The following is a 13,859-nucleotide window of genomic DNA, read 5'->3' on the forward strand; positions in this document are numbered from 1 at the left end:
GAAAGCACCTTAGTAATTAAAGATGCTATCACAATCTTTTTGAAGAGTCTTTTGGATCTCTTGACCACCAAGAGAAGAGTACTGAAACAATATAAATAAGATGCTGAAAACAGAGCCTTGTGTAAAGTAGTCATCTGAAAACTGAAATTAGCTATGTTTAAATTTTGTTTCTTATATAATTTTCAGACTATCACTCTTTCCTTGATTTCTTTAAAAACAAATATTTGTTCTTTTTTTTTTCTTTTCTAAATAGACTTTATTTTTTAAGAGCAGTTTTAGGTTACAGCGAAAGTAACGAGAACGTAGTTTCCATGTACTTGTACTCTCTACCTTGACAGATGCATAGCCTCTCCCATTGTCAACATCCCATACCACAGTGGTACATACCACATCATTCTTACCTAAAGTCCATAGTTTACATTAGGGTTTCACATTTGGTGTTGTACATTCTATGGGTTTGGACAAATTTACAATGACATGTAGCCACCATTGTAGTATCATACAGGATACTTTCACTGCCCTAAAAATCTGTGTCCCCTATATTAGTCCCTCCCTTTGCCCTTTGCATTGACCTTTTCCATTGGCTCCAAAGTTTTTCATTTCCTAGAATCATATATAATTTCAACTATACCTTTTGTACCTTTTCCTGATTAATTTCTTTCACTTACTATTATGCATTGAAGTTTCCTCTGTGTCGTTACATGTCTTGATAGCTCATTTTATTTTTAACATGAATAACATTCCATTGTCTGGATGTACCACAGTTTATTTATCCATCCACCTACTGAGGGACATCTTGGTTGCTTCAAAGTTTTGGAATCATGAATAAAGTTGCTAAAAACATCCAAGTGCAGGTTTTATATGGATGTGAGCTTCCAACTCATTTAGGTAAATATCAAGGAGTGCGATTGATGGATTTTATGACACGAGTTCATTTAGTTTTGTAAGCCTGACAAATTGTCTTCTAAAGTGGCTGTCCCATTTTGCATTCACACAAGCAATGAGAGCTCCTGTTGCTCCACATTCTTGCCGTCATTTGGTGTTGTCAGTATTCTAGACTTTGGCCATTCTAATAAGTGTGTAGTGGTATCTCATTGACTTATTAAAATTTGTAATTCCCTAATGACATGATATGAAGCATCTTTTCATATGTTTATTTACCATCTACATATCTTCTTTGGTAAAATATTCAGGCCATTGACCCATTTTATTCAAGCGGGTTGTTCATTTTCTTATTGTTGTGTTTTAAAAGTTCTTTGCATATTTTGAATAATAGCACTTTATCACATATTTTTGCAGATATTTTCTCCCTGTCTGTGACTAGTCTTCTCCTTCTCTTGACGGGGTGTCTTTGCAGAGTTGGAGTTTTCAACTTTAATGGTGTGCAGTTTATCTCTTTCTTCCTGGATCACACATTTTGTGTTATATTTAAAAAATAATCAACATGCCCAATACCACCTAGATTTTTCTCCTGCTATATTCTAGTTTTATAGTTTCTATTTCACATTGAGATATTTTTAAATTAAAGTTTATTGAGGTGACAATTGTTAGAAAAGTTACATAGATTTCAGGTATACAATTCTGTATTACATCATGTTTAAATCACATTGTGTGTTCACCACCCAGAGTCAGTTCTCCTTCCATCACTATATATTTGATTTATGTGTTAGTTTTTGTGAAGAGTATAAATCTATGCCTAGATTCTTTTTTTTTTTTTTTTTTAACATGGATGTTCAGTTGTTCCAGTACCATTTTTTAAAAAGACTATTTTTGCTGCATTGTATTGTCTTTACTGTTTATCAAAAATAAGTTATCTGGGACTTTTTTGGGCTCCCTATTCTGTCCCATTGATGTATCTGTTTTTTCATCAATACTTGCTGCACTTTGATTACTGTAACTCTATACTAAATCTTGAAGTTGGGTTGTGTCAGTTCTTTGACTGTGTTGTTCTCTTTCAGTATTGTGTAGGCTAATCTGGCTATTTTGCTTCTCCACATAACTTTAGAATCAGTTTGTCAATTTCCATGAATAGCTTGCTGAAATTTTTATTTGGATTGCATTGAATCTATAAATCAATTTGGTAAGAACTGACATGTTGACAATATTTAGTGTTCCTATTTATGAATATAAAATAGCTCTCCATTTATTATTTTTTTCTTTGATTTCTTTCATCATAGTGTTGTAGTTTTCCTCACTAAGATCTTTTATGTGTGACATTAGTAGATTTATAATGGAGAATGTTATTTTTGGCACTGTGTTTTTAATTTCAAATTCTACTTGTTCATTTCAGGTTAATAAAAATGGGTTGTGTTTTATACATTAACCTATTTCCTTCATTCCTGTCATAATTGCTTATTTCGGTATTTTGCAGTGTATAACGTGCACTTTTTTTGCCCAAATTTGTAAGGGAAAAATAAGGATGCACATTATACATGGGTAATACTAATTCTGTGTCTATATAAATGTTTTTAATCCTTTTGTTTATGCTTATGAGTTAAAAGTGGAACTCTAGAAATCAATAACAATATCCACATGCAAAATAACACCCAAGAATATGATAATCAGTTTTATTGAACTTATGACAGAATTCAATAACTTGGAAAAACAGAGTTCAAACTTGCAAAGACAGAGTTCTTGGCCTTCTATGACATGTGAATATCATAAATTTGTTACTGGTACATATGATTTCTTGTACCTTGTAGCTGTTCTTGTGTTTTGTAATTATGTGTTATATAAAATTTCGTGTACCATAATGTTAAAAAATAAAAGCTAAAATTCCTTTATAATACAAAAAACAATCACTAAATGTAAACAAATAAAAATTTGAGTTAAAAAAGTAAAACAAAAGAGTTTTTCCCTGAAAGTTTGGGCCAAAAATGTGTGTGTGCATTGTATGATACACGGTAAAATACGATAGTTCCAGGAGTTTTTTTGCTAATTCTTTTGGATTTCTTACATATCCAATCATATCACCTGCAAACAAAGACAGTTTTATTTCTTCCTTCTAAATCTGTATATCTTTAATTATTTCCCTTATTTTACTGCATTAGCTAGGATTTTCAGTACTATGTTTGAAAGCATATTTAAGAGGAAGCATTCTTGACTTGTTCCTGAATTTAGCAAGATAGCTTCCAGTTTCTCATCATTAACTATGATGTTAGCCACAGGATTTTTTGTACATAGTTTTTATCAAGTTGAGAGACTTCCCCTCTATTTGTAGTTTACTGAGAGGTTCTATTTTAATAGATGTTAGATTTTGTCAAATGCTTTTTCTGCATTTATTAAAATGATACTGTGATTTTTCTTCAATCTGTTGATGTGATGGATTATATTAATTCATTTTAGAATGTGCAATCATTGATTTCTTGTATTTTAACTTATTGTATTTTACTGTACATTTTTTTCTGAATTCATTGTCTTGTGACCTTAGCCAATTTTTGGTAATTCTGATTATTAACTTTTTCCCTTTCCTCTTCTCATTCTATCTTTTCCCTTGACAATCTAACATATTTTGACTAGTTCAAATACTGATATCTCTCAATTCTTAAATTGAGGTTGTAGAACTTCCACACGAACTCCAGAAGATAGTATTAATAATAATATTAATTATTTGTATATAATAACATATCGTTTTTTGAGTACATATATGCGCCATGTATTCTTATATGCATTTTAGTTACATTGTCTGTGGTAACATTTACTACATCACAGATAATGGAAACCAGATATATTAGGTATGCTTTCTCAAAGTTACTTAACTATTAAGCATAAGATTCAAGGGGATTTTAGCCAGGCAATCTGGAAACAACTGCATACTGGATGTCTCACTTTGAATGTTTTACAAGAACAAAACACAAAGGAAATTAATCCGCAAACAAAATATTCGTATTGTGATTTTTATACATATTGTCCCATCCCCCAGGTCTGAACCAAGAGTTTATACTGCTGATCAGTGAGATCAAAGTTGAAGCATGGGAAGACATATATAAATGAATATATAATGCTTTATTGTTTATAAAAAAAAAAATATGATAATAATTATAGAAAAAAAATATTGAGCATGGTACAAGCAGGATATTCTGTTCTGTACACATATTTTCCTATAGGCATCAAGTATTTCTGGTAAAATTTGTTACTAAATATTATATGATGAAGTTGAGGCTCAGATTCAGAGATAGTTCAAAGCCATAGAGCTAATATGCTGAAGGTCCAGGAATCGAAGCAGTGACCAACTGTGGACCACTTTGTAGCTCCTACCAAATAGTCCCTGCCGACCTGGGCCTGCAGGGCCCAAAATGCCCCAGAATGAACATACTTAGAGGTTGTCTTCAAAGGACAGCAGAGCACCACCTAATTCATCCCACAAGTGGCACACACAAAGGGCTGTCTCAATAGGCACCAGAGTTCACTGAGGTGAATCCCACTCATTAGGATAAGTCCCCCCCACAACAGTCCATGAGCTAAGCACATGGACATGGCTAAGCACTATAGCCAATCACCATAGTGTCAAACTCACCCAGTGATGTGCCAATAGCAAACAAGATTCAAGATTCAGGAGGGCACACACAGCCCACACAAGGGACATTCCTGGAGCACATGGAGCAGGTGACCAGGAAGACGATGCCAGGGTCCCACAGGACACCTGCTACATAAGGCCACCTGGCCAAGACTGGGAGACATAGCAGACCTCCCTAATACATGGAAGGAAACAAACACAGAGAGGCAGCTAAATGAGGAATCAAAGAAATATGCCCCAAATAAAAGAACAGTAAACAGCTCCAGAAAAAAACCTGAATGAAATTAAGACAAGCAAATTATCAGATACAGAGTTCAAAACAATGGTTATAAGCATGCTCAAGGAACCTAGTAAGAACTTCAACAAGGAGCTTACAAGCATGAAAAAGGAAATAGAAACCATAAAGAAGAACTAGTCAAAAGTGAAGAATACAATAACTGAAATGAAGAATGCAGTAGAAAGAATCACTAGCAAACTAGACATGAAGCAGAGAATTGAATCAGTGATTTGGAAGACAAGGTAGCAGATAATACCCAATAAGATAAGCAAAAAGGAAAAAGAAAAAAAAAGAAATGAAAAACAAAAAAAAAAATGAGGGTGGTCTAAGAGACCTCTGGGACAACATCAAGCATAACAACATTTACATCATAGGGATACCAGAAGGAGAAACCAAGGGATTGAGAACATATTCGAAGAAATAATGACTGAAAACATTTCTAACCTAGTGAATGAAATAGACATACAAGTCCAGGAAGCACAGAGAGTCCCAAACAAGATAAAGCCAAACAGGCCCACCACAAGACACATTATAATTAAAACGGCAAAAGACAAAGACAAAGAATGAATGCTAAACTCATCAAGAGAAAGGCAACTAGTAACTTATACAGACGCTCCCATAAGATTGTCAGCTGATTTCTTAACAGAAATGTTTCAGGCCAGAAGGATTGACAAGAAATATTCAACGTGATAAAAAGAAAGGACCTAAAACTAAGGGTATTCTACTCAGCAAGGCTATCATTTAAAATTGAAGGACAGATAAAGAGCTTTCCAGACAAGAACAAGCTAAAGGAGTTAATCACCACCAAAGCAGTATTACAAAGAATTTTAGAGGGACTTCTTTAAGACACAAAAAGAAAAACAGATCAAAGTTATGAATAATAAAATGACAACAGCTACATATCTGTCAACAATTGTTTTCAATGTAAATGGATTAAATGCTCCAATCAAAAGACATAAGAGGGCTGAATGGATAAGAAAACAAAATCCTTACATATGCTACCTACAAGAGACTCACTTCAAATCAAAAGACACCCAGGGGAAAAGATATTTCATGAGAATGGAAACAAACAAACAGAAAAAGCTGGGATAGTAATACTTACAACAGACAAAATAGATGTTAATACAAAGGCTGTAACAACAAAGAAGGGCACAGTAATGCCACTTCTGGAAATTATCCAAAGAAACTCAAAACACTGTGTGTATCCATATGTTCATTGCAACAGTTTACAATAGCTAGGATGTGGAGGCAACCTAGGTGTTTGTCAGTGATAAAATATTTACTGTGTCAAAGAAGATTGAATTTAGACATTCATTACTGTAATAAGACTAGAGCTTCTTACTGTTGTCTTTTAAATACTGCTAAGTCAGTCTTGTCAACTGTGGGTTAAGTCTCTATTTTGTGAATGTTCAAGAATAAGAAACAGAATGGTGATCAAAGCAGCAAAAAGCAGGTACTCTGAAATCACACTGAACAAATTTGATATAACCAGAAAGAATCAAGCAAGGGAAGATAACTCAGTATGGTGGCTGCTTGCAGTACCAAAGAGTGAGAACCATGTGAGGCAGTCATTAAACCTGGAGAAAATTATTGTACTTATTTCCACAAATATTTGTTTTATTTCTCATTAAATAATATGAACTGTTAGCTTTTAAAAAAATAGTTTCCTTCCTTATGTTAAATAATATAAAAACACATTTATATGCATATCTGCATCAATATAATACAGAAAAAGATACAGATACACACACACACACACACACACAAACACACTCTCACACATCTATATACCACTACGGCCTCCACAAACACATGACCTTTTCTCTCTCTCAGATTACCTTGTTGTAATTGTGTTGAATTGTTTAGTAGAAATACGATCACTATTTCATAATGTAATTGTCATTATATAATAGAATCTATTAGGTTGGTGCAAAAGTAATTGTGGCTTTTGCAGTTACTTTTAAATTTTAAACTGTAATTACATTTGCACCCACCAAATATATTAAGAATACAGTATAAATGAGTGAGTGTATGAATGTGTGTTTTTAATACACATGGTACTAATAGAAGTGTGGCAATGTAGAGAATTAGATAGGGTGTATCACCAGCTCAATTAAATTGTGGGGAAAATTCCTCAAAACAACACTTTTATAGGTTAAGAATAAAGGCTCATATATAATACTTTTGTCAGTGTTACTTTGTAATGTTTGCATCTAACATCAAAATTATTAGTGTGTGTTTATGTCAAAGTTTATTCTCCTATGTTCTTATAAATATCTCTCCACTATTTGTGACACAATCAACATCCTGTCACCTTACACAAATAATTAGAACATGAAATATAAGCAAAACAAAAACAAACAAACAAAAACAAAAAATCTTAGAGAGGGAGACAGACTGATATATGTTGGCAGACTATTTCATATGTGACATTTTTTAGTTTTCTATGTCCCATGAAAGTCAGTGTGACTTAATGGACTGATCACTGGATTTAAAATCAAGGGACCTGAGTTTAATGACTCCTACTATAACCAGTTATACAGTATCAAGCATCCATTTACAATAATTGTTAAATTTTGTCTCACCATGGAAGTCATTGGGAATTCTGCTTAAAACATGCTAAAAGTTGGGAGAGTAACTTAACCATGTTCGCTTTACATTACTCTTTTTTTTTTTTTTTTAAATTGAGTGTATTTTTTTATCTCTCCTAAACTACTATGTGATCTACAAATTTTTTTATTTTAAAGAAAATGTAAATATATATATATATATATATATATTTATATATATATATATATATATATATATATATATATATATATTATAAAATTAGTAACTCTCATCCTAAGTTTTAATATGCAGAAAAATAAAATAAGTTTTAAATACCAAATTAAGTTTTAAGGTAGAACTTATCTCATCCTTTGGCAATGTGAACTCACCCTGCTTTGCCTTTCAAATTGTTTTTAGCATATCAGTGGCTTACTTAGACTAACACTTATTGACCCGTCTGCATCTGGTAACACTCTACTTTCTGTTTATGGCTAATTGCCTCATCTACTCTGTTTAAAATGACATGGAGAGTTAGACTAATGGCCCCAAACACTATTACATCATTTGTTTAAGGAACCCTGGACAGATAATTAATACAGTTCTCCATAGGTCGAAATCTAGAGCTCATAATGAAGCCTAAAAATCTATAACTCCACCCAAGGGCACCTCTCAGGAGCATCTTTCTGTCCACTCGGGCAGTTATAAGAATCTCATAATCCTTTATTGCTCTACTCTCAATATCACGCTGAAGCACAAAAACTTCCTGTCCCCATATGTTCTATTCTTACAGTCTGAAATTATATATCACTTCACTATAGCTTGGCACATACATCCATGTCGTTTTTGTTCTAAGTGACAGTATCAATGAATACTATTTTAATGCATTTCTTTATAAACATTTAATTTTTAGAGGATATTACTTTAACTTGAATGTTAAGATAAAAGAGATGTTAATAAAAAAACAAACTCTACAAATCAAAAGAATTTTATCCATCACACTTAAATTTAAGAAAGTTCATCTTATATAAATCATTTTTAGCATAGTATTCAATGCTCAGGATAAACTCTTAATAAGGGGCATTGACTTTTTATCATAATTTCTGATAAACATGATTAATAAGAGTTTTGAAAGAGTAATAAAATTTTGGTAGAAATAGGGTATTTTCTCAATTATTCACCACTATATAATAGAGAAATATATCCACACTTTTTGTCATGTAATCTCCACTATGAATACAGAATTTCCCCCTGCTTCCTTAATGTTAGACTTACATAGTAGTCAGTTAATACAGTATGACAAATAACTATAACTTCTAGGTTTATAATAGAGTGACAAACAAAAAAAAAAAATCAGCCCAGGGGAAGTGAAATAGGTAAAGGAGGTGTGTGATTCACCCCTTACACATGGAAATCAGCTTGTAATTTATACTAAATACAATATGTTACAGAGCCTCTATTTTGTTCATTTATAAGAAAAACTCTTGTCTGTGTCTATGAGTTTCTGTTTCTCATTTGTTTGTCTTGTTCTTTTGTTGTTTTTGGTTTATATACCACATATCAGTGAAATCACATGGTTCTCTGCTTTTTTCTGTCTGACTTATTTCGCTCAGCATTACTCTTGCCAGAGGGTAAGGGCGTTGGGGGGTAGGGGGTGGGAGATGAGGGTAAGGGGGATTGAATATATGGTGATGGAAGGAGAACTGACTCTAGGTGCTGAACACACAATGGGATTTATAGATGATGTAATACACAATTGTATACCTGAAATCTATGTAATTTTACTAACAATTGTCACCCCAATAAATTTAATAAAATAAAATTTAAAAAAAAAGAAAAGAAAAACTGAACAAAGGAAGGCTGAAGTTTCCAGCTATGTTTCACAATGTAGCAATTGTTCCAAAAGCTGTAACCAATAATTTATTTTCTGCAGTCTCTTCTTTCCATTTTTGATTGCCTTTCCTCTTGGCCCAGGTGACTAGTTTTTTGTTTGTTTGTTTGTTTGTTTGTTTTTTGTCTTATTTTGTTCTTTTGATTCTCAAAACATTAGAATGCTTAGTCATTTTATTCTTGTAAGCTGGAGTTACTGATATTGTCATTCATGATAATTACTAGACATGGAAGTACCAACAGACACTTCATGCATTCTCTGTCTTCCACTTCAGAGTTCCTCTTTTTCTTGTATAATGGCAAACCAATTTCCTCTGTATTATGAAGGTTAATACCCCCACCAATATAGTAAATCCTGTCATCTTATTCTTTGATCCACTACTATAAGAAGATCCAAAAAATTGGAGGTAGTCATAGCCTCAGAACAAGTGCAATATTTACTATATAACCTTGCTAAAAGCAACACTGTCTCCTCCTGCATTGAGATTCAGGTATGAGGTGTGATTAAACAATATGGTGAATGTTTAAATTAAAAAAAAAATCATTACAGTAAAAGACACATTGCCAATAATGCCCCTCAAAATACTCCCTCTTGTTTCGAACACACTTATCTCATCAGTCTTGCCACTTTCTGAAGCAGTTCTGGAAGTACTCTTTTGTGAGTGTCTTTAATTGAGCTGTCGTGGCTGCCTTGATGTCCTGAAACATTTAGACTTTGAGGAAGAGCCACAAATAGCAAGGATCTGGTGAATAAGGTGGATGAGGACACACCATAATGTTTATATTTGATAGAAATTGTCTTATACCAGAAGTGATGTGTGACATGGAGCATTGTCACGATGGAGGATGATTTATAGCACACTTGAAAACACACCTTCCGTCAACTGTAACTCACACCCATGTGACTGCACCAAATAAGTTGAAACTTGTCAAACACTGTTATTAACATTTGAATGCTGCTTCCTGTATGAAAGATCCTTGCCTTGTGGTTGGATGACACTCAGCAGCTGCAGTCACCATATTTTGTGATCACAGCTGGAAAGGCTCCATGTCACATACCTTTTCTGGTATGGTAATATCTTTCAAATACGAAAATTACAGTGTGCCCCCATCTATCTTATTCACCAGATTTGGTACTGTGCGACTTCTAGATCTTCCCCAAAGTCAAATTGGCATCAACAAAGCAACAACAGTGCAACTAAAGACATGAAAGAGGACGTCCAGAACAACTTCAGAAAGTGGCAAGAATGATGGAATAAGTGTGTTCGAAGTGGAGTGGAAGGGGTGGGGGGAGGAGGAGCGGATATTTTGAGGGGGGTTATTGGCAATGTGTCTTTTACTGTAATAAATTTTATTTAAACATTCACTGAAATTTTTGGCCATACCTCCTAGTTCTCTTATTGTGGGAATGGAAAACGTAATTAACACAGATTAGTTGCTGGGAGTGATGGTAAAAGCATGTACAGTTCTATTTTATGTTCTTGGTTTCCAGACTCATCTATTCTAGCTATGCCTCACCAAAAATCTGAAATTGGTTCATTACACATGCCACATCTTAGATGACTGAGCCTCAATCCACATCATCTTGTCCCTCAGCTAGCATTCTATCTGATAATTTTTTGGGCAGTTCCCTCATTCTATTAGGCTGGCTACTTGTGATCTATCCCCAGGTCATATGCAATTTTTATTCATCTTTCACCACAGAATGGTTTCCTTGTTTTGTGTTAATGAAGAGTCTTTGGCAGTAAATCAGGATTAGTATTTGTGGTTCTGCCATAGGCTCCTCATGCCAATCTTATCCATCATGTTTACCTCTAATTAGTTAATAATTGCTAGAAATTTAGCCCAAGATCTATTGGAGAGCTCATCTTTGCTCTGAGCCCACTCAAAACCAGCCATCTTCTGTGTCATTTTATATATATATACATATATATATGTATATATATATAAAATATTATATATAACATATAATATATTTTATGCATTATATATAATATATGCATTATATATTATATGTAATATATTTATACATAATTTATATAATATGTTATATATACATATATATATGTGTATATATATATGTGTGTGTGTGTGTATATATATGTATATATGTATATATATATATATATATATATATATATATATATATATATATATGTGCTGAGTTTTCCAGTGTGGTATACTCTATTTTCAGAACACTCAGGTCCATTGAGTACATGTCTTTTTTTAATTCAGAGGGTTGCAAACTGCAACAACCTGTCCTTAATTTTAGAGAATGTGTTCAACATTCTTTAAGTCAATGGACTCCTAAATATGGCATAATCATAATTTCTGGTTAATTCAGTCTTTTAGCATGTGTGTGTCTTACTAAGGCATCCAGAATACCTGTCATTTCCTTCTTACTAGGTTCAGTTAACATAATGTAATCAACATAGTGAACCAGAATGTAGTCTATGAAACATTAATAATATCAACGTATTTTAAGCCTATAATATAACGGAAAGCAGTATAATTAAGAGCTCTGGGAAAGCAAACAAACAAATAGTGACTGTGCACTGCTGTCTTCCACATATAAAATACTGTTGATTCTCTTTACTGACATATATTAAGAAAAATGCATTTTTAAGGTCAATAGCTATTAGATTGGTGCAAAAGTAATTGCGGTTTAAAAGGTTAAAAATAATGACAAAAACAGCAATTATTTTTGCACCAACTTACACATATCAGATTCCAAATACTATTTTAATACGTTCCATGAAGATGCCACATCTTGCAAAATGATGGCCATTGAAACTATATGGATAAGCTTGTAGTAGTCTTCCATCATTCCCCACACCTATCTGCTAATTTCAGGAGCCATGAGATTGAATATCACAGAGTCCCATTTTGTAATGCATAAGTATTTGGCGCTGGTGCTAACCTCTCCATGTATTTCTGGGCACTGTATTGATACTGTTCTCTAACATAGATTGTGTGTAGGGAGTTATTCTTGTTTTTTTCTACCACATGCTTCTTTGTGACAGCAGCTAACTATACCCATTCTAATTCTGCATTATGGAATGAGAAAATTAACAGAGGGTGGGTCCATTAACCTACGGAAACCACTTGGGATGGACATAAACCATGACCTGAATTCCATAAATTTCTTCTCTACATGGAAAAACATTCTGGTATGTGGGGTCCCCTAGTACCATTTTGAACTCAGAACCTACTTAATACTAATAGCCCTGAATGGTCAAGGTATTGTTTCCTAGTCCTTTGATTAATGGCAATAAAGCCCTTCAGGGAAAGATTGGACAAAGTGCCATCCCAGGGTTTTTGCTCAAAAGAATATTTTTTCCTGGGTTCTAGGTCTAAGAATTAGTGTAATTTGGAAACTAGAAAGGAAATGTGATTGTGGCAGATAATATCAGTATTTTGGTGTCAGATCTCAATTTTTCACTTCTTCATAGGTAAGTCAAGAGCCAGCCTTGTTGGCTGCAGAAGTGTCTTGACCCTAGGAAGGCTATGGTTTTTTAGCATTGCTAGTGACCACTTCAAGTCAAGGCATCCTGGTTGCCACTCTAGTCCTGTCATTCATTAAGATAATTACATCCAGTTTTTTGTTTTGTTTTGTTTTTTATCAGTTAATTGAAAGTCCTAAGTTTTTTTAAAATTCAGAATCCTATTAATTCCAAAGAAATTAAGGAGCACATTTTCCTGATCACATCTCCTACTGTTAACTTTGTTTTACCAAAGCAACCATCACTGAGCTTTTCAAACATATTAGTGACCCTCACTTTATCATACCGTACTGAAGAAAATGTATTTCCCTGTGTGTTCTTTTTACTTTATTAAAGGATATTCTCTATGTTCTCTTGGGAAACATAATCAAATGGTAAATTTTGTGATGTCCCCAAAAAATACATTCTAACATTAGCTCAGAACTATCTCACCCCTTGCTCCATATTCTGCTAAGGAACTCTAGGCATTTGATACCTCATTAACTATGTTGTCCTTGTTTCCAAGTTTCATGAAGCTATTCCTAGAAGTGAATCTCTATGTGTTTGCCAACCTGGAAGCTCTTTAAATCCCCCATCCTTTTTCACCTTCTTGTTTTTTTTGTTTGTTTGTTTTGCTTTGTTTTGTTGTTTTAGGAGGGCTCCATTACATGACATGGTTGATTAAATCATTAGCAATTAGTGCTGGATTCAACTTCCAGCCCCTCTCCTCCAAGTAGGTCTGTGGGTGGGACTGAACAGTTCCAACCCTCCAATCAAGGTTGGTTTCCAGACAACCAGCCCTCATCCTTACTTTACCTAGGAGCTTTCTGTAAGTCACCTCATTATCTTAAAAAAAAGACACTTTTATGGCTCTCATCACTTAAGAAATTCTGAGTGCTTTAGGAGCTCTGTGTCAGGATTTTATTTTATTATAAATCACATCACTGATGCCCAATACCTTACATTTCCCAAATAATTAGGCCCTGTCTCAGACTATAACCCCTGCAAAACTGGTTGACCCAGCGATCTCTATACTAAAAACATAGGCCCAAAGTATGTGAAGTAAAGTAATGCATATATTTTCCACAATGTTTTGACTATTGAAAGCATTAAATATTAGATTTTATAAATAAATTATTAATAGTAT

Source organism: Rhinolophus sinicus, chromosome 1 (genome assembly GCF_057876585.1).
Source record: "Rhinolophus sinicus isolate RSI-liver-muscle chromosome 1, RSI-T2T, whole genome shotgun sequence".
Taxonomy (NCBI): domain Eukaryota; kingdom Metazoa; phylum Chordata; class Mammalia; order Chiroptera; family Rhinolophidae; genus Rhinolophus; species Rhinolophus sinicus.